This window comes from Macaca fascicularis, chromosome 13 (assembly GCF_037993035.2).
Source record: "Macaca fascicularis isolate 582-1 chromosome 13, T2T-MFA8v1.1".
In the NCBI taxonomy this organism is placed as follows: domain Eukaryota; kingdom Metazoa; phylum Chordata; class Mammalia; order Primates; family Cercopithecidae; genus Macaca; species Macaca fascicularis.
In genome coordinates this window covers 90,711,584-90,737,173 of record NC_088387.1, presented here as the reverse complement: position 1 = coordinate 90,737,173, position 25,590 = coordinate 90,711,584, and positions in this window count along the sequence as shown.

Genomic DNA, 25,590 nt, shown 5'->3' with positions numbered 1-25,590 from the left:
GGTCCTGCAGACTTTACAGGAAGCATGGTGCCAACATCTGCTCAGCTTCTGGGGGGGCTTAGGAAGCTTACAATCATGGTGGAAGGCAAACAGGGAGTAGGTGTATCATATGGTGAAAGCAGGAGCAAGAGAGGGAGATTGTGCAGGGGTTGTTGCCACATACTTTTAAATGACCAGATCTTCTGGGAAGTCACTCACTATTGTGAAGACAACCCAAGTCATGAGGGATCCACCCCCAGACCCAAACACCTCCCATCAGCCCCACCTCTTGCATTGGGGATTACAATTCAATGTGAGATTTGGGCAGGGACAAATATCCAAACTATATCTCATGGTGCCTGGAATATGATCCAATAATAGAATTAGTTCATCAATAAATATCCAATCTTTGTCTTTCTTATCTGAGACTTCTATCTTTAAAATCTACCTTATCTACTTTATAGAGTCCTTGAGGATGCAACAAAGGAGTTAATGAATTCAAGTATGTTTTATGCAATCTACATTCCTCAATAAGATAGTATGTAAGCTCTTGGAAGAAGTAAATCTTCTTTACTCATTATGTTTTATTTTTTATTTTTAGTTTTTAAACTATTATTTTAGGTTTGGAGGTACACATGAAGGTTTGTTACATAGGCAAACTCATGTCACCAGGATCTGTTGTACAGATTATTTCATCACCCATGTATGAAGCCCAGAACCCAATAGTTTTCTTTTCTGCTTGACTACCTCCTCCTCCTACCCTTCACCCTCAAGTAGACCCCAATGTCTGTTGTTCCCTTCTTTGTGTTCATGAGTTCTCATAATTTAGTTATCACTTGTGAGAGCATGTAGTATTTAGTTTTCTGTTCTTGCATTAGTTTGCTAAGGATAACAGCCTCCAGCTCCATCCATGTTACTGCAAAAGACATGATCTCATTCTTTTTCATGCCTGCATAGTATTCCACGGTGTCTATGTACCACATTTTCTTTATCCAATCGATCATTGGTGGACATTTAGGTTGATTCCATGTCTTTGTTATTGTGAATAGTGCTGCAATTAGCATTCACTTTCAAGTGTCTTTATTGTAGAATGATTTATATTCCTAGTAATAGGATTGCTGGATCAAATGGTAATTCTGCTTTTAGCTCTTTGAGGAATCACGATACTGCTTTCCACAATGATTGAACTAAACTCTCACCAACAGTATCACACCAGTCAGAATGGCTATTGCTAAAAAGTCAAAAAATAACAGATGTTGGCGAGGTTGCAGAGAAAAGGAAATACCCACAACTCTTTGAGTCTGGGTAGATTGAGGCGAGTGTCTTGATATCCAAAAGACAGGCAATAACAAATGCTGGTAAGAAGTGAAGAAAAGGGACCTCTTGTACACTGTTGGTTGGAATGTAAATTATTATAACCACTATGGAGAACAGTTTGGAAGTTTCTAAACTAAAAATTGTGCTGCCATATGATCCAGCATCCCATGCGGGGCGTAAACCCAAAAGAAAGGAAATCAGTATATTGAAGAGATATACTGATCTCCTATGTTTGTTGCAGCACTGTTTACAATAGCTATGATTTGGAAGCAGCCTAAGTGTCCAACAGATGAATAGATAAATAAAATGTGGCACACATATACAATGGAGTACTATTCAGCCATAAAAAAGAATGAGAACCTGTCATTTGCAACAACATGGATGGAACTGGAGATCATTATATTAAGTGAAATAAGCCAGACACAGAAAGACAAACATTGCATGTTCTCACTTACTCGTGGGATCTAAAAATCAAAACAATTGAATTCGTGAATGTATAGAGTAGAAGGATAGTTACCAGAGGCTGGGAAGGGTAGGGGTGTGGTGGGGGGAGGTGGAGATGGTTAACAGGTACAAAAAAAATAGAAAGAATGAATAAGATCTACTATTTGACAGCCCAATGGGGTAGCTATATTCAATAATAACCTAACTGTACCATAATAACCTAACTGTAAATACTATTTGCAATTATAAATTGTATTTATTTTAAAATAACTTAAGCAGTGTAATTAGATTGTTTGTAACTCAAAGGATAATGTTTGAGGTGATGGATATTCCATTCTCCACAATGTACTTATTCCACACCACGTGCCTGTATCAAAACATGTCATGTACCCCATAATACATACACTTACTATGTACCCACAAAAAATTAATTTTTAAAAATTCAATAAACACAGTATTGTTGTAGACATTAAACAATACTGATTTTTTTTTAACTTGAAAAAAACCACTGTATTCAAAACACTAATTCTTATAAAACAAGAAATATCTAGGTCTGAAATTTTAGTAAGATAAAGAAATATTGATTTGCCAAGAAGGAAAATCATGCTTTTATCTGAAAAAAAAAGTGATTTTTAAAAAGATAATAGGGACTTTTTAAATCTAGTCGAAGTTCCTTATTTCCAGAAAGTAAAAATAATTTGTTCAAAATGTTGGTTCGTGAGTATGAGATACACTGTGAGAGAATTTCTTTTTTGCAACTATTCATGATCTGAGATGTAGGGAAAAATCTAAGAGTAAAATAATAACTATGAGAATGAGACTGTTCCTCACATAAACCTCTCCATCCAAGCAGGACCTATAGGCACCTCGCAACAGGCAACTTGAAAGGAAGCCCTGGCAGATAAGGAAAGCCATTTGGGTGATGGTTACTGTCAATTGACTGATTTGTATTTGCAGGTCACATGCCTACAATCCATGTAGCTGCCACTAAGGTGACAGTGGTGGTGCCTCCATTATCAGCAAAAATCAAACAACTGTTCATTAATAGTTGAATTTTGAATAGTTGTTTGAATTAACAACTAAAAATTTTCACGTAGTAGCCAAAGGACCTTTCAACTCACGGAGAGCTTTTTCTTGTGGTCTCTTTATTGAAACAACAAAACATAATAAAATAATTAATCTCTAATTGTTGTCACAAAGTTCATGAGGTATTTCTATAAAGAAGTGCACTTCCAAAGTCCATGAAGAAAATCTCTCATTACTGTCTAGACACAGTTACTATACAAATAGGAGGATAATTTAAAATGGTGCTTTCCAAACTGATATTTTGCAGAATACCAGTTCTGATGGGTGTTTAAGAAATCTTTGGAAAGAAGTGTCCTAGAGTCAAATACACATATGAAATGCTAGGTTAAACAATGTAGTATAATTTCAATGCAGGTCTTCTCAGAGACTTTTCTGTGATTAATGTGCTTCGTGTGAAGCGTTTCTTGGTTGATTCAAACAACGGAACCTTTTTCTCATGAGTGCTTCCCCAAAAATATGATTTTTTAACATGCAAACTTTTACAAAATAACACAATATTATTCCCACTAAGCTTTTTTATTGTGGCAAAGTATACATGACATAAAATTTACCATTTTAGCCATTTTAAAGTGGACAGTTGAGTGGCATTAAGTACATTCACATTGTTGTGCAACCATCACCATCATCCATTTATCTCTAGAACTTTTTTCATCTCTCCAAATGTATACTCTGTATCCATTAAATGATAACTTCTCATTCCCTCTTCCTCCTATCTCCTGGCAACCATCATTCTACTTTCTGTCTCTATGAATTTTACCACTCTATGGAGTCATGCAGTATTTGTCCTTTTGTTGTGACTGACTTCTTTCACTTAGTGAAATGTCCTCAAGGTTCATCCATATTGCAGCACATGTCAGAACTTTCTTCGTTTTTAAGATTGAATAATCTCTCATTTGGATATACCATATTCTGTTCAGGCATGTATCTGTGATGGGCACATTGGTTTCTTCCACTTTTGGCTATTGTGGAAAATGCTGCTATAAGTCACTAAGCTTTATTTACTATAAATTTCACTCTGGCCCTATTCAAGAAGTTTAAAAAACTTAGTCCAAAACTTTCCTTTCACCCACAAAATCCTTTCTGATGAATAAGAATTTTTGGCTTTAACTAAGGCACTTAAAAACTTTAGACAGCCTGGTGTCATGATTTCTCATAGGCATTCTGTCTTACTCTTTCAGGGGAAGCATTTGGCAACCTCTTAAAACTTTCCAGAGAGCACACATAGTTATCTGACTATTACCACTCCTCCTGCTCAGCTTTGTCCTCTTCTGTAACAAGAAATCATTTACACCACAGGATTTCACTCACACGAGTCTATAGAAGCTCTCATGTGGGCACCAGGCAAGAAGCTACGTGACTTAACCTTGAGAATCTGTTTGTTTTGTTTTTTTCTAACTGGAAGAAGATATTCTCCTATCAAGGGAAAGGGCCTTGCATCAAGTATTTAAAACTCTGTAATTAATATCTTTACTGGGCTGAAATTTTATTGCTCTCCATCAGAATTCTTTTAAGAATTAAAGAACAAAGAGGAGATACCGTGCCTTTTTAAGTCAGAGAAGCATGAATTGACGTGACTTCATGTACAATGAGAAGAGTGTGCAGGGATGCTTTTAAAAATTAGAAGGCAACCACATTGGCCAGTCAGAAAACATGGGATGGATGACAAGAGTCTAAGAAATGCCAGAGGAAAAGCTTTTCCTCTGGCTTCTGGAAAGTCAAGTTATTGACAATTTTCAAGTGGATAAGAAGAATTTTAATAAGGTGAAATATCTGTTCTACATCCAAGACACAAGGCTCTACATTACATTATCTTCTACTTAACCCCTTCCTTCTCCCTTAACTGCATTTATTCTGGCCCAGGTTTTTGACTGCAATGATTCTGGCCCAAGTTTTCCAGGCCATCCCAATTGCCCTATCCTTTGAGATTTAAGCAAAAGTGGATTAAATGACCCTGTTATGCTTATGACAATTTCTCTCCACCCTTCCTCCACTCTGGTTGCTAGGAATTCTTAGAGACTTATGTTAATATTTCTCCTGGTCATCACTTGGTTCAACTTTCTCCTCTCACAGAATTCTTGTTCTCTGCTATATCTTCCCTCTTGCAGCTCTTTTCTTCTCTACCTTACATAAACCCAAACCTGGAGCTCAGTCCCTTTTTAAAAACATTTTCCCAAGCATCATTCATACAGGGAGATATGAAGAGTAGGGATGTATTGAAGATCTTGGAATACTAGCAGAGAAGTCACAGTCCTGACAAACTCCCCAAGATTGAACATAGACCTTCTCATCTGCCTTCTCTTCTCTGTTTTGTGCATCTTGCTAGGACCTCTTCCCAACACACCCTCTATCTTAGGTTATTCCTTGTGTGTTTGGTGAGGGGAAGAAGATGGAAGGAATCATGAGGCAGGGTGGGGTTGGAGGGGTGCTGTCCTCACCTTGTCTGCTTCGAAGTTGCCCTTGAACACTCAAAATTTTGCTTTTATTATTTGTGAAGAATGATTTAGTCTTCTTTGACTGATGCCAACCAATCTAGGAAATTCTCCAAGGGCTACTCTTTCATGTCAAAAAATATCACACCCAGATGCTTTGTTAAATACAGCCTCTTCTTAAAGACGTAGAGTTTATTTCTTGTTTGTCAACATTCAGCCTAGTCTTCCTGACCAGAGCTGACCTTAGCTCAGCTGTTGCATACCTTTCTGAAGATAATGAGGGTTAAACAGAAATTAGGCAAAAGTCCTGTTTGAGGAGTAAACTCTTCAGATTGAGTCTCTCGTTGGCAGATTACGTAGGAAGGCGCAATCAGTGTTCACACTGCAATTTATTCCCTTGCCTGCCTGCACCTCTATGTTTAGGATCAGAAGGGAAATGGATATGCTTTGAAAGCACAAAAAAAGAGGAGCCCAGAGTCATCATTTTGGAAAATGCATTCAAGCACTCACCAGGGGAGAGGGTGCCCAGGACCCTTGGTTAGTCTGGTCCAGGGGGCAAGTCCTTCCCTGTGGTGGCTCTTCTTTTGCTTCCATTGCCTACTTATATGGTTTGGCTGTGTGCCCACCCAAATCTCAATTTGAATTGTATCTCTCAGAATTCCCATGTGTGGTGGGAGGGACCCAGGGAGAGGTAATTGAATCATAGGGGCAGGTCTTTCCCATGCTATTTTCGTGATAGTGAATACATCTCATGAGATCTGAAGGGTTTATCAGAGGTTTCCGCTTTTGCTTCCTCCTCGTTTTCTCTTGCTCCCACCATGTAAGAAGTGCCTTTCACCTCCCGCCATGATTCTGAGGCCTTCCCAGCTATGTGGAACTGTAAGTCCAATTAAACCTCTTTTTCTTCTCAGTCTCAGGTATGTCTTTATTAGCATCATGAAAACAGATTAATACACGTACTCAATGAGAATCCTTTGAAAATTTGAGTTCTCTTGTGTCTCGATCACAATCAGCAAAATTGCTGGTCAGGCCAGTACGCTTCTAGTCTTCCTCATAGCACATCCCTCATTGTAAATAATTAAAACAGCATTTGGGTTTTATAAATCCTCTTCTTGATAGCTCTGTTAGCATTACTGAGCATCTAACCCCCATCAACTCCAGTATATTGGGTTCTTAAGATGGCAAGCCAAGGATCTTAACTGGAACTCAGTGCATTCACCAAAGTAAATGCCACTTGGCAATGTGAAGCTTCTTCATGATGGGTCAATTGGCTTTTCCCAGGCAACACCTCTTATGTCTTTCTATGGGTTCCATTCTTCAGTTCAGAAAGTAGAAACTACTTTGATAATTTTAAGCAAGAAAGGACTTAATTCAGAGAATTAGATATTTTCAAAATCATTATAGGGATTTAAGGATCAGGTTCTAGACTGGTCCTCCTGGAATAATCCCCAGGAATATAGAACCGGTCCATCATGGAAATGACTCCTTTGAGACTGACACTGTAGCTATGGATACAAAAAGTCACTGTCTTTCTGGCTGCCTCTCATGCCCAGAAAATTGGACAGTGGACACCCCAAGCTGTAATTAAGATTAGAAGTCACAGAGGAGGTAGTATGGGGATATGATGTCAAAATAGAAGGTTCCATCAATCATGCCTCCAAGAAGGACACCAATTTAACAACTGTCTACACACCAAAGAAGTACCTTCATGAGAATCAAAATGCAGGTGAGCACTCACAGTACCTGGCTTTAACTTTGCATCACTGAAAGAGGTACCAAAGAGGTAGGAAAAGCAGTACTGAATCACCAACGCCACCCTTTCCCTATACCCAGCAGTGACAGCATGATGCAGAGAGCGATTCTATGTTGGGGAGAAGGAGAGTGCAGCATTTGTGAGACATTGAACTCAGTTCTTCCCTGTTATAGCAGAAAGCAAAATTGGACCAAACTCAGTTGACACCCACCCATTGAGTTAACATTTAAAAAGACCCTAGTCAGAGAGGAATCACCAATCCCAGTGGTCAGAACTTGAGTTCCCACAAGCCTCTCCATCATGGCCTAAAGTGCTCTGGGGCTCTGGGGCCCTAAATTAACTTGGATGACAATCTAGGAAACAAAGTCTGAAACTACTAGATGAGTCCTAGTGCTGAACTAGGCCCAGTGCGTGTGTACTGGATAGAGACTGGATAGGGGAGGGGTGGGAACATGACCTACTGAGACACCAGCCAGAGTGGCTAAGGGAGTGCTGGCATCACCCCTTTCCTAACCCCAGGCTGCACAGCTCATGGCTCCAAAAGAGCTCCCTTCCTTCTGCTTGAGGAAAGGAGAGGTAAGAGTGAGGAAGCCATTGTTTTGCATGTTGGATACCAGCTCAGCCACAGCAGGATAGGGCATTGGTCAGTGTCATGAGACACCCTTTCCAAGTCCTAGTTCTCAGATGACATTTCTACACATACCCTACACCAGAAAGGGACCTACTGCCTTGAAAAGAAGGACCTACTTCTGGCAGGATTCATCACCTTCTAACTGAAGAGCACTTGGACCCTGAATAACCACCAGTAATACCCAGGTAGTACATCATGGGCCTTGGGTGAGACTCTGAGACTAGCTGGATTCAGGTGAGACTCAGCACATTCTGAGCTGTAGTGGCCATGAGGCGAGACTCCTTCTGCTTGAGAAAAGTGGAGAGAAAAATAAAGGGAACTCTGTCTTTCACCTTAGGTACCAGCTAGGCCATAGGCGGGTAGAGCACGAAGCAGGCTCTTGGAGCCCTCAATTCCAGGACCTGGGACTTGGATGGCATTTCTGGACCTTCTCTGGACCAGATGGGAGCCCACTGCCCTGACGGGTGAGTCCCAGGCGAGGCATCATTCACCACAAGCTGACTGAAGAGCCATAGGGTCTTAAAGGAACATGGGTGGTAGTCTGGCAGCAGTCTCAGTGTGTCTATGTTGGTGGTGGCCATGGGATGAGGCTCCTCTGCCTTTGGAAAGGGGAGGAAAGAGTGGGAAGAATTGTATGTTGTGGTTTGGGTGACAGCTCAACCACAGTACAACAGAACACTAGATAGACTTCTAAAGTTGTTGACCTGGCTTCCAGATGGCACCTCTGGACCTGCCTGAGGCCTGGGGTAACATGCCATCTGGAGGGAAGGACATAGGCCTGGATGGCTTTGCCACCTGCTGATCACAGAGCCCTAAGGCCTTGAGCAAGCATAAGCAGTAATGAGATAATGATTACAATAGGCCTTGGGTGAGACCTAGTGCTGTACTGGCTTTAGGTCAGACCCAGCACAGTCCTAGTGTTGGTGGCCATAGAGATGCTTATGTCACTCCACACCCAGCTTCAGGAGGGAGAGAAGGAGGGAGGGAGGGAGGGAGGGACAGAGAGAGAGAGAGAGAGAGAGAAGAAAGGAAAAAGAATTGAAAAAAAGAAGAAAGGAAGGAAGGAAGGGAGGGAGGAAGGAGGGAAGGAAGGAAGGAAGGAAGGAAGGAAGGAAGGAAGGAAGGAAGGAAGGAAGGAAGGAAGGAAGGAAGGAAGGAAGGAAGGAGAGGAGGAGAAGGAGGAGTAAGAGGAAGAAGAAGAAGAAGAAGGAGGAGGAGGAAAGAAAGAGAGAGAGAGAGAGAAAGGAAGGAAGGAAGGAAGAAAGAGAGAGAGAGAAAGAAAGAAAGAAAGAAAGAGAAAGAAAGAAAGAAAGAAAGAGAAAGAAAGAAAGAAAGTCTCCATTTGTTTGGGAGAAAGTAAGAGAAGAAAACAACAGTCTATGTCTGGTAATCCAGAGAATACTTCTGTATCTTGTACAAGACCATCAAGGTAGTACCTCTATGAGTCTGCAAGAACCACAGCATTACTGGGCTTGGGATGTCTGCTAAAGCAGATACAGCTCAGATCACAACACACAAGTCTTTTCGAATATCTGGAAAGCCTTCCCAAGAAGAATGGGTACAAATAATCCCAAACAGCAAAGACTGCAATAAATACCTAATTCTTCAATACTCAGACACAGATGAATATCTACAAGTATCAAGACCATGCAGGAAAACACAATTTCACCAAATAAACTAAATAAGGCACCAGGAATAATCTTGGAGAAACAGAGATAAGTGATCTTTCAGATAAAGAATTCTAGATAATTGTTTTGAGGAAACTCAAAGAAACTCAAGATAATACAGGGAAATAATTGAGAATTCTATCAGATAAATTTAACAAAAACAAGCAGAAATTCTGGAGTTGAAAAATAAAGTGACATGGAAAAATGCATCAAAGTTTTTAAATAGCGAACTGATCAAGCAAAAGAAAGAATTAATTAGTGAGCTTGAAGACAGGCTATTTGAAAATATACAGTCAAAGGAGACAAAAGAAAAAAGAATGAAAAACAGTGACAGAAACCTACAACATGTAGAAAATAGCCTCAAAAAGCTTCAAAATTCAATAATTTAAGAATTATTGGCCTTAAAGAGGAGATAGAGAAAGAGACAGGGGTATAAAGTTTATTTAAAGGGATAATAATATAGAATTTCTCAAACCCAGAGAAATATATCAATATTCAAGCACAAGAAGGTTATAAAACATTAAGCAGATTTACCCCAAAGAAGACTACTTTAAGCCATCTAATAATTAAATTCCCAAAAGTCAAGGATAAAGAAAGGATCCTAAAAGCAGCAAGAGTAAAGAAACAAATAACATACAATGGAGCTTGAACTCAGAGCAGACTTTTTAGTGGAAAGCTTATAGGCCAGGAGAAAGTGGCATGACATATTTAAAGGGCTGAAGAAAAAAATTTTTATTCTAGAATAGTACATATAGGAAAGTATCCTTCAAATATAAAGAAGAAATAAAAATCTTCCCAGACAAACAAAAGCTGAAGGATTTCGTCAACACCAGACACATCCTATAAGAAATGTTACAGAGAGTACTTCAATTAGGAAGAAAAGGAAATTAATGAGCAATAAAAAATCATTTAAAGATACAAAATTCACTGGTAATAGTAAGTACACAGAAAAACACTGAATATTCTAACACTGTAACTACAGGTTGTAAACTACTCTTGTCCTAAGTAGAAAGACTAACTAATACACCAATCAAAAATAATAACGACAACAACTTTTCAGGACATAGACAATACCTTAAGATATAAACAAAAACAACAGAAACTTGAAAAACAGGGGGACAAATTTAAGATGTAGAGTTTTTATTAGTTTTCTTTTGACTTGTTTCTTTGCTTATATAAACGGTATTAAGTTGTTACCACCTTAAAATAATGGGTTATAAGATAGTATTTGCAAGCCTCATGGTGACTTCAAAACAAATGTCATACAATGAATACACAAAGGATTAAAAACCAAGAAACTAAAGCATATCACCAGAGATATGATTCACTAAAAAAGAGAGAGGAAGGAAAGAAAGAAGGAAGAGAAGACCACAAAACAAACAAAAAAACAAATAATAAAACGTCTTCAGGTAGTCACAGTCAAAACACAATTGACAAAGAAATTTAGTTATTTCTGTGATTTACAATAACTTAACATAATAACCTTAATTGTTATTGATAGCATATACTCAAACATTAGAACTTTTTAGAAATCCCATACCATTTTGGAACATATATTAATATTTCTTAGTAAAATATAACCTGAAGAAGATTAAACATTATTTTTATTTTGGCAATTCCACATAACTAAACACATCAAATAATCCTGTTTACCTCTTTTTTGGATGACCCAGGGGCTCTCTGTAGCATTCAAAAGTTAAGGGTCAGAGAAAACAACCTTGAAACTGAAGTTTGATTTTGGGAAGCCTGTTAAATATGTTAGAGGCTTAAAACATTTCATATTATGAAATAGAATTCCAGATTTCCACAAATCATTTAGTTAGCCAAAATAATTACCCAAAAATTATTTTAAAGACAAAAACCTTTACTCATTAAGAGAAAAGACTTAGCTTTCCAAACAATCTGTCTCGTGTCTTTTCCTTATTTTTTTTCAGTAGTTGATTCACAAAGCAAACAAAAATTTTTTATTATCCTTTACTATTACATGAAAATCTCATTCAAGGGAGAGAAAGCCAAATTTCACCCTTTCATTAGTTTATTATTGATGTCAACCCCAATTTTCTAATGAAATATTATAGATAATTCTATCCAGTCTTAACCAGTTTGATCATGAGGTGAGATTCTTATAAGCCTTTTATAACACTTTACAAATTTTTGTTAAAGAGCAGATTGGTGCCCTAAGAAAACCTTGTTTTATTCTTTTATTTTAATGCTCAACTTAGGGAAAAACCATATAATATTCTTTTGAATTTAGTCAATATGTTCACATACAAAACTTCTTTTGCAGGACTAATTTTTACAAACCTTACACAACTTGTTTAAACCTTCAGCTTTGTCTTTATCCCGTTTAAAACACTCCTTTAACCCCATGAACTAGACAAAAATTTACATTCCCATGCCTTGTTATAATCTTGTACTAAAAACAGATTTTACTTTCCTTACACACCTTACGTGTAAATCTATGTTCAGTAGTCTCAGTTACGTATTATAATGGTAACTCTTAGCAATTTTTAATTTTAATGTAAAACATGGTAAGTTATTTTAATTATGTAATAGGCGTAGATAGGGTCTCTTTCCAGCACAGTTAGGGACATTTTTAATCCCATATGTCCCCAGGTCTTACTAAACCATAAAGCAAGCAAGTTGAACAATTTTCAAAAGCCAAAGAAGCAGTTTATAACCTTAAAGCATTTAACAAGCCCAGTATCTGACCTACATAATTTAGACCACATATTTACATTTTGAAGGCATTTGTATTTTATTAACAATCTTTAAAACTGTTTTTATTTCTCAAAAATTAAAGTCACATGAACTAAAAGGCATTACAGCTTTTCTTTTTACATCAAAAAATATTTAATCTAAGCGCATGTTTTTCTCTAAGCCAATTAATTAAAGCTCTTTTTTATATAAACATCACACACATAACACATATATAACTACACAGACAGACAGAAGATCCAGTAGTTGTAAGCTTTTTCATTTGCCAATCTCCTAATTAGATTATTGGCCTCAGGGTGGAGCCCTTCAACAAACAGGGTTAAGAAAACACGCAGTTTCTAGGGCCTAATAAGCAGATATAGCTAAAAGCAGATATAGCTAAATCCCTCTCAAAATATGAGAGGGATTTTTAATTCTTGGGGATCCATGAGGAAAACAAAAGTGTTTTTTTTCCCAAAACAGGGTCAATAGTGCCTCCTCTGTTTTTTTCCAGGGAGTCCCAGGCCATCAGAAGTTATCTTAGGGCCTCTTGTGCATGCATTAAGAGTGGCAAGACAAAATTGAGAAAAATAATTCAGTTGGCTGAGAAGAACAAAACTCTTTTTCCGTGAAACAAGATCCAAGAAGAGAAAAACATAAAAGCCTTTTAAATATACCTATAGTGTGAATATCCACTTTTAATTAAGCTGACTTTTAACCATAGCACTCTTTAAGAAAATCCTTTTAAATCCCTTGTTACCTGACTTTAGCCACACCAAGTGGCCAATATTTCTGGCTTTTGAACTTTATCAAAAGTAACCTCACAGGTGAAACCAACAAGCCTTAACTAAGGTTATGATTTAACAGTGAGTGTACAAGGTATTTTCAAAGAGCTGGTAAGCAGTTTTTACAAAATCTAGAATCTTTAAAGGTAGCTCACAGAAAGGAAGATTTAAGAAAGGAAGCTGGAAGCTAAGGGAGGGAAAGAGAATCAGCAAATTGTAAAAGTCACACAGATATTAGCCAGAAAGTACTCATTCCCTAAGCCAGATTGAACCTGAGCCACAATTGTAAAATGGCAGACACCAAAAGACAGTACTGCCACATGGTTACATGGTCAAGCTCCCAAGGACATAAAAAAGATGGAGACCTCATTCAGTTATTTTCCCTTCAGAGACCTGTAGCAAAGTTTGTTACTGACCAGTTTGCTGGGATGGTTTGAAAAGTGGGATTATGGGGTCCTAGACATGCATTCTATCCTAAGGTACCCCTCTTTCTGATAGAAAGACACAGAAAGATAAATTCTTAGCACAAAGTATAACAGATTTGTTACAGCTTAAGATTAGCCTCACACATCCTTTTTCCCATTAATCAAAACTTTACAGAGGATATAAACAGTGATTTTTATCATTCATTCTACCAGTTTGCACAGGGAGAGGAAGGCCAGAAGTCTGGCTAGTTAAAAAAAAAACAACTTTTTACCCTTTTGCCAGTATGTCAGGCTTCTGGGCTCCCTTCCCTTATCTGTGGAGCCCTTTTGTGACTCTGGAGTCTTGTAAACGGGGAGCAGACAAAGAGGTTATTTGCATACTATAAAAATTGTCCCTCCTAAAGAGATTTGCTCAGTTAGACCTGTAATTTTTCCTGGCTTATTTTTAAGCCAAAAAGTTAAAGATTTGGGAAAATTAACTTTTCCCAGTTTTGGGATGCATCTGAGAGGAGTGTCCTGTGGTGTGGAGAGTAGCTGAAGATGGTTGGTTATCCTTCTGGAAAGAGGGGAAAAGGTGTCCTTTAGTGCCTTTTTTTCCCCAAGCAAATACCCAGGGCATGTGAGGGAGAGAAAGAAAAGGCATCTTCTTTCTTCTGTCTTTGTATCCCTGAGTCCCAGCGAACTCAGCAGGGTGCTACCCATGGGTGCCAATGTGACTTTCACCCACGTGGAATCGGGTATCCTAGAGAGTAAGAATTATTTGCATTCACCTACACATTGTCTGTTCTCCCTGCGATCGGTAACCTCATCTATGCCATTGATGCTAGCATGACCTCTATCCATGAAATGGTGGGGGGCCTCATCGGCAGGAATTAGTAATGCTCACCTGTGCTGTGTCCCTTGAATTCCATTGCCATATGCTTCTGGATTCCTCAGATCCAGTTTTCCTTTCCAGGGCTTTAACTTGAAGCTCAGAATTGAGTTTGGGACAAATAACTGCCTCAGGAGGGTGCATGGACTCATTAAATTAAGACCCTGGTGGCCCTTGCCAGACTGCAACAGCAGCCAATGGGGCTGCTCCTTTGCTGCCTCCTTATCATAAGCTGAATGCTAAGGTAAAGCTGTGGAACTGAGTCCTCCTCAAACAAGGGAGAGAAAGGGGGACCTGGCCCTTCAAAAGGAAAAAAGACACCTTTCAAAAGGAAAAAAAAACTCTCACATAGAAAAGCTCCCTGTATTTGCAGGGCTGTGTTAACTTCCGACATGGTAGAGAAAAAGAAAAAGACAACTTAAGTGTGGGGTGGGGTAGGTGCTTGGGGGGGAAAGACTCTTGCTATATGCAAATGAGTTTCTAATATAGGAAAAAACTCTTAAACGCTGTACCCTTTTTGCCTCTAAGAACAGACAGAAACCACGTTGTTCTGAATTACATTTTTGATGACTGGACCCAACACCTATTCTACTCAGTAATATCTCTGTAGTTTGCAACAACACTCTTAACATTGTAAAAGACAACATAGGCGCCATGACAGCCCCAAAAACAAGAAGGAAAATATCATAGAAAAGACTGGATTGGAATGAGACTGACATTTCCAACTCCCAAGAGTGACAGAAGGGTCCTCTCCAGCATCCTGTCCTGTGTAGTTGTGCCATTCACTCTTAACTAGCTACACCAGAGGTTCAGTGCTTCATCTGCCTTCAGAAAAAAGTCTGAGGACAAGAAGCCTCAGGGAAAGTGAAGCATCTTGGTTTGCATTTACTCATCCTTTGGGAATCCTGGGCAAGCTCCCTAAATAACACAGGATTTTTCTTGGCCCCTTTGCCAGACTCACAGCAGGGGCGCCTCATCTACTTAGCCCACCATGCTCAGCTTCTTGCAGAAGGGAGCACATAAGCGAGCAAGTGCAGGATCCGGCCCACCACTCTGAGCACTGACACAGGAGCAAGCTCCATGTGGGTCCCATAGCCAGATCAGGCATGTCACCTTGAGGGCAATACAGTGGCACCCAGACAAGGGTGCTCACGATTTTGAAGCCTCAGAGTGGGTGTTAGTATGCTAATTAGCTCTTTTAGTTCTGCCATCCACAGCCCAAGGGACAGTGACATGTTAGCAGCTCAGTTGGCCCCTGGATCCATTGCATGGGGCAGCTGCCCTCTGGCAAGGGCAAAGGGCCAGTGTGACAGCCTTTCTAGGTACCCACACTGGGTGGGTCTTGAGCCCTCGCCCAGCATCCAAAAAGAATGAGGTCATGCTGATGACTGAAAGGTGAGGATGGCTGGAGAAGAATTGTATTGAGTGACGGAATAGCTCTCAGCGGAGAGGGGATGTCGGGGGGTGGTACCCCACCCCTGCAGTCAGGTGGGTTTTTTGCCTCTCAGTGTGGCTGAGTCTGGGGCTTTTTATAGACTCAGAACAGGGAGCATGTGCTGATTGGTTTGTGAGCATGCAAAAATGTTTAAAGCAAAGACACCACTCAAAGGTGGGCACAACAGTGTAGAAAACCAATTAGGAAAGGGTAGGTATATGTAAAATAGGTGAAGGGTGGAGATCAGAGGAAAGCATGCCAAATGGAAAGACAGGTTCTCAATCAGTCCATGGATTTAAATTGTAGCTTGGCTTTCAGGCTTTAAGCTGTCTTCAGCTTGGAGGTGGCGTTTCATTGAAGACCTGCTCCTATCTGCCTAGGCATTTGACTGCCTCCTGTCACTATCAATAATAAAGGGGTCATTTCAGCAAGAGAATATAACAATTTTAAATATATGTGCACCCAACACTGGATCACCCAGATATATAAAGCAAATACCATTAGAGCTAAAGAGAAAGACAGCCCTCAATACAATAATAACTAAAGACTACAACACTCCATTTTCAGCATTGGAAAGATCTTCCAGAAAGAAAACCAAGAAAGAAACACTGGACTTAATCTGCACTATAGACCAAATGGACCTAATAGATATTTATGGAACATTTTATCCAATGGCTGAAAAAATACACATTCTTTTCCTCAGCACATGGATCATCCTCAAGGACAAATCCTTGACAGTGTTGGGTCACAAAACAAGTCAAAACATTAAACAAGATTGAAAGAATATCAAGCATTTTCACTGACCACAATGCAATAAAACTAGAAATCAACAAGAGGAATTTTGGAAACTATACAAATACACGGAAATTAAACAATGTGATCCTGAATGACCAGTGGGGTCAATGAAGAAATTGAAAAGAAAATTGAAAATTTTCTTGAAACAAATCATAATGGAAGCACAACATACCAAAGCCTGTGAGATACAGCAAAAGCAGTACTAAGACGGAATTTTATAGCTGTAAGTGCCTACTTCAAAAAGAAGATAAACTTCAGATAAACAATAGAATGATACACCTTAAAGAGCTAGAAAAGCAAGAGCAAACCGAACCAAAAAATAGAAGAAAATTAATATTAATATAAAGATCAGAGCAGAAATAAATGAAATTGAAATGAAGGAAATAATACAAAAGATCAATGGAAAAAAGTTGATTTTTTTGAAAAGTTAAACAAAATTGACAAACATTTAGCCAGACTAATAAAGAAAAAAAGAGAAAACATCCAAACTCAGAAAAGAAAAAGGAGACATTACAACTGATTTCACAGAAATTCAAAGGATCACTAGTGTCTACGATGAACAACTATATGCCAATAAATTGGAAAATCCAGAAGAAATGGACAAATTCCTAAACACAACCTACACAACCTACCTACCATGGTTGAATTTCTTCATGGTTGAAAAAATCCATGAAGAAATCCATGAAGAAATCCAAAACCTAAACATACCAATAACAAGTAACAAGATAGAAGCCATAACAAGAAGTCTCCCAGTAAAGAAAAGCCTGGGACCTAATGACTTCACTGCTGAATTCTACCAAACAATTAAAGAAGAACTAGTACCAATTCTACTCAAACTATTTCAAAAAATAGATAAGGAAGGAATACTTCCAAACGTATTATACAAGGGCAATATTACCCTAATACCAAAACCAAAGATACATCATAAAAATAAATCTATAGGCCATATCTCTGATGAATATTGATGTAAAAATTTTCAGCAAACTACTAGCAAACTGAATTCAAGAATACATCAAAAAGATCATTCATCATGACCAAGTGGCATTTATCCCACAGATGTAAGAATGGTTAGACATATGCAAATTAATCAATGTGATACATCATATCACCAGAATGAAGGACAAAAACCATATGATCATTTCAATTGATGCTGAAAAAGCATTCATAAAATTCAACATCCCTTCATGATAAATTCACTTGAAAAACTTGGCATAGAAGAAATATACCTCAACATAATACAAGCCATCAATGACAGACCCACCACTAGTATCATACTGAATGGGAAAAAACTGAAAGCCTTTCCTCTAAGAGCTGGAACACAATAAGAATGCCCACTTTCACCACAGTTATTCAACATAGTACTGAAAGTCCTAGCTGGAGCCATCTGAAAAAAGAAAGAAATGTAGGACATCCAAATTGAAAAGGAAGAAGTCAAATTATCCTTGTTTGCAGATGATATAATCTTATATTTGGAAAAAACTAAAGACTCCATCAAAAAACTGTTAGAACTGATAAACAAATTCAGTAAAGTTGCAGGATACAAAATCAACATACAAAAATCAGTAGCATTTCTATATCCCAATAGTGAACAATCTGAAAAATAAATTTTAAAGGTAATCCAATTTCTGATAGCCACACATAAAATTAAATACCTAGTAATTAACTTAACCAAAGAAGTGAAAGATATCAACAATGAATAAAAAACACAAATGAAATAAATTAAAGAAGACACAAAAAATGGAAAGATATTCCATGTTCATGCATTGGAAGAATCAATATTGTTAAAAAGTCCAAAGCAATCTACAGATTCAGTGCAAATCTCTTATAAAATACCAATGACGTTCTTCATATAAACACAAATAAACAATTCTAAAATTTACGCAGAGCCACAAAAGACCCAGAATAGCCAAAACTATCCTATGCAAAAAGAACAAAACTGGAAAAATTACATTACCTGACTAAAAAATATACTACAGAGCTATAGTAACCACAAGAGCATGGTACTGGCATAAAAACAGACTCATAGATCAATGGAACAGAATAGAGAACACAGAAACAAATTCACACACCTGCAGTGAATTTGGTACAAAGGTACCAAGAATATATGCTGGGAAAAAGATAGTCTCTTCAATAAATGATGCTGAGAAAATTGGATATCCATACGCAGAAGAATGAAACTTAGACCCCTATCTCTCATCATATACAAAAATAAAATCAAAATGGACTAAAGACTTAAATCTAAGACCTTAAATGGTGAAACTAGTACAAGAAAACACTGAGGAAAATCTCTAAGACATTGGTCTGGGCAAAAGTATCATGAGCACAGGCAACCAAAGCAAAAATGAACAAATGGAATCAACAAATTGAAAAGTTTCTGAACAGCAAAGGATACAATCAACAAAGTGAGGGGACAACTCACAGAATGCGAGAAAATATTTGCAAACTACCCATCTGACAAGAGATTAATAAACAGAATATAGAAGGAGCTCAAATAACTCTATAGTAAAAAGTCCAATAATCCAATCAAAAATGGGCAAAAAATTTGGATAGACATTTCTCAAAAGAATACATACAAATGGCAAATAGGCATATGAAAATGTGCTCAACATCACTGATCATCAGAAAAATGGAAATAAAAAATACAGTGAGATATAATCTGTCTCCAGTTGAAATGGCTTAATCTAAAAGACAGCAATAACAAACGCTGGCAAGGATGTGAAGAAAAGTGAACCCTATACACTGTTGGTGGGAATGTAAATTAGTACAACCACTATGGAGAACAGTTTGGAGGCTCCTCAAAAAACTAAAAATTGAGCTACCATGTGATTCAGCTATCCCACTGCTGGGTAAAAACTCAAAAGAAAGGAAATCAGTCTATCAAACAGATAGCTGCACTCCTATGTTTGTTGCAGCACTGTTTACAATAGCCAAGATTTGGAAGCAACCTAAGTGTCATCAACAGATGAGTGAATAAAGAAAATATGGTAAATATACACAATGGAGTACTTACTATTCAGCCATGAGAAGAATGAGATTCTGTCATTTGCAGCAACATGGATAGAATGGGAAGTCATTATGTTAAGGGAAATAAGCCATGCATAGAAAGACAAACATCACTTGTACTAACTTACTCTTGAGATCTAAAAATCAAAACAATTGAACTCATGGAGATAAAGAGTAGATGGATGGTTACCAGCGGCTGGAAAAAGTAGTGGGCTGTTGGGTGGGGTGGGGAGAGAGAGGGGTGTTTAATGGGTATAATAAATAGAAAGAATAAATATGAACTCATATTTGATAACACAGCAGAGTATAGTCAATAACAATTTAATTGTACATTTTAAAACAACTAAAAGAGTATAAATGGATTGTTTGTAACACAAAGAATAAATGTGTGAGGGGATGGATACCCTATTTTCCATGATGTGATTATTACACATCGTCTGCCTATATCAAAACATCACATTGACCCCGTAAGTATATACACCTACTATGTAGCCACAAAAATTAAAAATGAAAAAAGTTGTAAAAATGAGGAGAAGTAGTGTGGACACTACCACTTCTTCTCCCTCCAGGAAGCTGGGGACTGGAACCTTAGAGCAATCTGTAGGAGTGTCATAGGTTTCTACAACCTTCTTGCAGGAAAATTTCACTTACATTTCACCTCTAACTTTCTAAAAATCATATAAGTGCTGAACTGAATTCACATCCTAAACTCTGGCCACAGAGAAATCTGGGAAATGTGGTTTCTAGTTTTTCAACCTCTCCATGAGAAGACTGCTGAAATGGAGGCCGAGCGGCCCAATCCAGAGCATTCAGCACAGGTATTATTATCCCCATTTTGCAGAAAATGAGAGTCAAAGAGGGCAGGTAACTTAAACAAGTCCATACCTAGTAAGTGGAAGAATTGGGATTTGAAAATAGAAGTCTAACTCATATTTATTTTACTCCATCACTCTAATATTCACATATCTGGGCAATTCATTTTTTCAAAAGTCCTTATATTCTGAACCCGGAGTAACTGCTGAAGTTCAGTTGCAATCCTCTGTGGAGTCTTACATCTTCCTGGTATCACTACACTTGTGCAGGATCCAGGAATGCAGAGGAGGAATGAGGAATGAATGCACTAATACCAGTGGTTGTAACAATGCTATGCCTCCTCCATGGATTCAATCATTTATGCTAAACTCCACAGGTGTATCTCTGACTTCTCCCTCTGATATCTACTCTTTCCCATCCTGCTGAGTCTCAACCCCTGAAAGCGTTTTCAGCCATTCCATTCCCTATATATTCCTTCCAACCACCGTGAAACTTACATACTGATTTCAGCTTAAGCCTCTGGATGTGTGTTATTCACATACTCCTCCTGTGAATGACTGACCTTCCATTGTCATGATAACTTTCTTGGCCCTTGTTCTTGTCTGCCTGAGGGTCACCTATGACCCTCTGAACAAATTAGTCCAGAGATAGGCTAGGCCAAATCTACCTACCCTGCTAGCCACAGAAGGAGTTTGAATTTTATTTTAAATGTGTTAAGAATTCATTAGATGGGAGTGTCATGATAGGACTACATGTTGAAAAGACCATTCAGGCTGCTGTATACAGAAGAAACCATATGTGGGGTGTGTGTGTGTGTGTGTGTGTGTGTGTGTGTGTCTGTGTGTGTGTGTGTGTGTGTGTAAAAATAGAAATACAGAGACCTGTTAAGATGCCATCCTGATAAGAAATGACGATGGTGTATGCAGTGGGTTTAAAAGTGGTCGTCCCAATGATATGTCTACATCCTAACTCCTGCAACCTATGACCGTGACTTTATTTGGAAAATAAGTCTTTGCAGATGTAATCAAGTTAAGGATCTCAAGGTGAGATCATTCTGGATTATCCTGGTAGGTCCTAAATCTAAAGACAAGTGTCCTTATAAGAGATGGAAGAGAAGAAGACACAGAGGCAGTGGAGAAAGCCATGTAAAGATTGGAGCAGAGAATGATGTAACAGAGCTACAACCAAGGGATGCTTAGGCTCACCAGAAGCTGGAAGAAGCAGGAGGGAATTCTCCCTAGATCTTTCAGAGAGAGAGTGTAGCCCTACCAACATCTTTATTTCAGACATCTGTCCTCCAGAACTGTTTGAGAACAAATTCCTGTTTTTTTTAACCCATCTGGTTTGTAGTAATTTATTATGGCAACCCTAGGAAATTAATAAAGTATATTATTTCTCTATTGTTAAATAACAAATTATCCCCAAAATTTAAAGCTTAAAATAATAAACATTTATTATCTCACGTATTTATATTCCAGAAGTCACTTAGCTGAGTAATTCTGGTTCAGGGTTTCTCATGAAGCTACAGTCAAGGGGTCAGCCAGGGCTGACATTATCTGAATGCTTGGCTTGGGTTGATGGATCCACTTCCAGGATGGGTCACTCACACAGCTGTTAACAGAAAGCCTCAGTTCTTCACAATTGGATTTCTCCAAAGGGCTGCTTGCACGTCGTTCTGACATGGCAGCTGGTTTTCCCCAGAACAAGCGATTTCACAGCCTCACTTCCACCACATTGCATCCATTAGAAATGAATCACTAAGTATAACTCACATTCAACAGCATGAGAATTAAAACCCAAATTTTGAAGGAAGAGAAGCAAATAATTTTCAAATTTGAAAACAACCACAAGTGGCACAGAATAAGATGGTTAACAGTGGAGATTAGGGTGAATAAAAAGATTTGGAATATATTTTGAAGACATAGTTGAATAATTGTATGTGAGGTATGAAAGAAAGAGAAGAGTTAAAATGCCTCCAAAATATTGACCTGAACAACCAGATAAATGGTAATATTATTTAATGGGAGATGAAGGGGTTTGGAAAGTGGTGGTTGACCAGGTTCTGACCTGGACCTGCTAAATTTATAATGTTTATTAAATATTCAAGCTTACCTATTGAGTAGACAGATTTAGAAGTCTGGAAGTAGGGGAAGATGTCAAGACTTGAGATATAAATTTAGGAGATACCAGCATACAGATGATATTTAAAATCAAGCCATTATTTGAGATCACTTGGAAAATGAAAAGAGATCTTAAGATTGAATTCTGGAGAACTCCAGGATTTAATAACAGGAGCAAAAAAAGAAACTAACAAGGAGTGGCCAGAGAGGTAAGAGAAAAAAAACAGAGCGTGGTATTCCAAAATCAAAGCAAAGACATAGTTTTGAGAAGAAAGAAGTGTTGTTGAGGGTTGAGTCAGATAGTGAAAGAGAATTGACTCTTGATGATAGCAAGATGGAATGGAGGTGGTGGAGGACAGAACAGGAAGTGAAGATATGCAGAAATAAAGCATAGACAAGCCTTTCTAGGAGAGTTGCTTTTAAGGAAGACACAGACATGGATCATAAACTAGAATTGGTGTAGGGCCAAGAAGGGTTTCTAACAGGAATGATCCTTGTATGGAAGCAGGGGTTGCTCACCCTGGGGCAGAAAAGAGGCTCCTGCAGGTTGGTTGGTGAATCTGGTGGTGATAAGATGAGGCAGTTCTCTTTGTATTGCTTCTATTTTCTCACTGAAATAAGAGGTGATATCATCAGTGGAGACTGGGCAGAGAGTCAGGGGTAGAGGTTTGCCAAGGGGGAGATGAGGACAAGTTGACTCTGAGTAGGAGAGCAATTGATGAGGGAAATGCAATAGAGTGAATGGGGGCCTATTTGAATGTGTGGACATCAATTTAGAGCAAGACCAGTCTGCAAGGTAGTGTAAACACTCAGAGAAAGCCAAATGTCAGATTTACCAAGGGCTGAGGGTTTGCCAGATATGTAAATGGGGTGAGGGGGACATAACAAGAGAATTACCAGTGTGAGCAAGGAACTATTATATTTACAGTGTTATTGACAGTTCATGGAACCATGTGGGATGAGGAGGGAAGTGAGTCCATGAGGGGAGAGGGAGGATGAAAAGTGGAAAAGTGGTAGAGTCAGTGGATCTTGATATGGTCAGAGAATTGTGCTAGTGGGGTTTTTGAGATAGGTCAGAGGTAAGTTTTTGGAAGAAAATTAATTTTTGTGATGATGGATTTTGTTTGATTTAGGGTATTCTAGGACAAGGGTCAGCAAACCACAGCGTACAAGCCAAATCTTGACCTCCACCTGTTTTTGTAAATAAAATTTTATTGGAATATAGAGACATGCCCATTAATTAATGTATTGTCTATGCATACTTTAGTGATACAGAGACAGAGATGAGTATCTCCCACTTTTGGGCAGTAAAGTCCAAAACATTTGCTATCTGACCCTTTGCAGAAAATGTTTGATGATGCAGTGGCCCTTCCCACCCATGTTCCTATAAATTAAATCAGCCCTGAGCCTTCCTTACCACCCCCATCATACCAGGGGTTTTGGTGTGCCTACTTTGCAGGTGCCTCAAGCATGTGTTTTATCTGCCTGTTGGAGTAATCCATCCAGGTGTTCTGCTAACATCAGCGGGCAAGCCCTCTGCTCACTCTGATGTAGAACACAGCACTGCCTGTAATCCCAGCTACTTTGGGAGGATCGCTTCAGGTCAGGAGTTCAAGACCAGCATGGGAAACATAACAAGACTCTGTAACTAAAAAAAATAATAATAAAAAATAGAATGCAAGCATAGCTTTGTCAGTGCCAGGATAAGGATGAGGTAGGAGAAACGCTTGCCTTGGGCCTAAAATTTGAGGGGTTGCCCCCAAAATTTAGTAATTAAGACAAAAATTATTTTAATGCAATTCTTTTTTAGAAAAACAAAATCAAAGGAAAAAATCCAAGATAAACAAAATATCAGAATTTAAAAATAAAGACAGGATCCAACAGGGCCTTGCCAAGCCTTACTTTTTTAATGATTGGTATTTTTCCAGAAGTAAATTTTAGGGATACTATTGATGTTTTTGCTTCCATCAGAGGCAGGAAAGTCAAATTATAATAGATTCTTTTTGGAATACAAATAAAATATTTAAATTTGCAACAATGTTGTAAGTTTTAATATATTTGTCTATCAACTTTTCAATATTTTTCAACTTCTTTAGTATTCTAAAATAAAATATCATAAAAGACAGATGAGAACATATTGATGGGATGCACATTTTTTCTTTAGCTCCAGGCACCCATATGTCTCTGCATGGTGCTGGCTTTGGTATATGGGAATTAATGCAACTCAACTTCAGCAGGGGTGGCAGAGATGGAGGGGACAGGTCCAAAGGCCCCAGAAGCCATGGCTGTGGCTTTTCAAAGCCCTTAGGCCAACGGGGCTCCAGCCACAGAAAGCAGTGAGTGAAATCAGATGAGGAAAAGAAGAAATAGGAGGATATTAGAGTCACAGAAAGGACAGACAAGAAACCTGCAGGGCTGGGTGGGTGCTTTTCAGGAGGCTGATGATCCAGTGTTGGGAAGTGAGAACAAGAGCCAGCAAAACAGGTTTAATGTCACCAAGCAATTTGCTGTGGTAGGACAGCAATTAGAACAGCCCACACACACCCAGCCTGGGTCTGATTTCCTGTCAAGGGTAGGTGGTGTGCTTCCTTCAAACCAGTCATTTTATTCTCTAATGCCCTGCTCTTCAAGTAGAATAGGATCAGGATGGCTTAAGTTTCAGGAGCTTTTCTCCCTACCCTTTCTCCATCACTTTCCCTTCCTACAAATTCCCACCACTCTAGGATTTCTTCTCTCCATTCATTGTAACCCGCCTCTGGTCTCCATATCTACATCCTTTCTTCTGTCTGTGAGAAAAATGGCAATAGAGTGGGGACCAATGTATGACTTTAACTAATGTACCAATAAATTGGATCCTTACATTTAATTCTTTAACAGATTTTCCATTCTCTAGGCTTAGAAAAGCATCTGGAAATGGGAGGTGGAGATTATTGTAGAAATTTAAGAATAAGACTCTTATTTACAAAAACTGCTTTATAGGAAGGAAGATGATACGTGTTTACCAGCTTTGGGCATTGACTACTGATACGGTTTCGCTGTGACCCCACCCAAATCTCATCTTGAATTGTAGCACCCTCAATTTCCACATGTCATGGGAGGGACCTGGTGGGAGGTAATTGAATCATGGGGGTGAGTCTTTCCCATGTTGTTCTCATGATAGTGAATAAGTCTCACAAAATCTGATGGTTTTATAAAGGGGAGTTTCCCTGCACAAGCTCTCTTCTCTTGTCTGCTGCCATGTGAGATGTGATTTTCACCTTCTTCCATGATTGTGAGGCCTCCCCAGCCACATGAACTGTGAGTCCGTTGAACTTCTTTCTTTTGTAAATTGCCCAGTCTG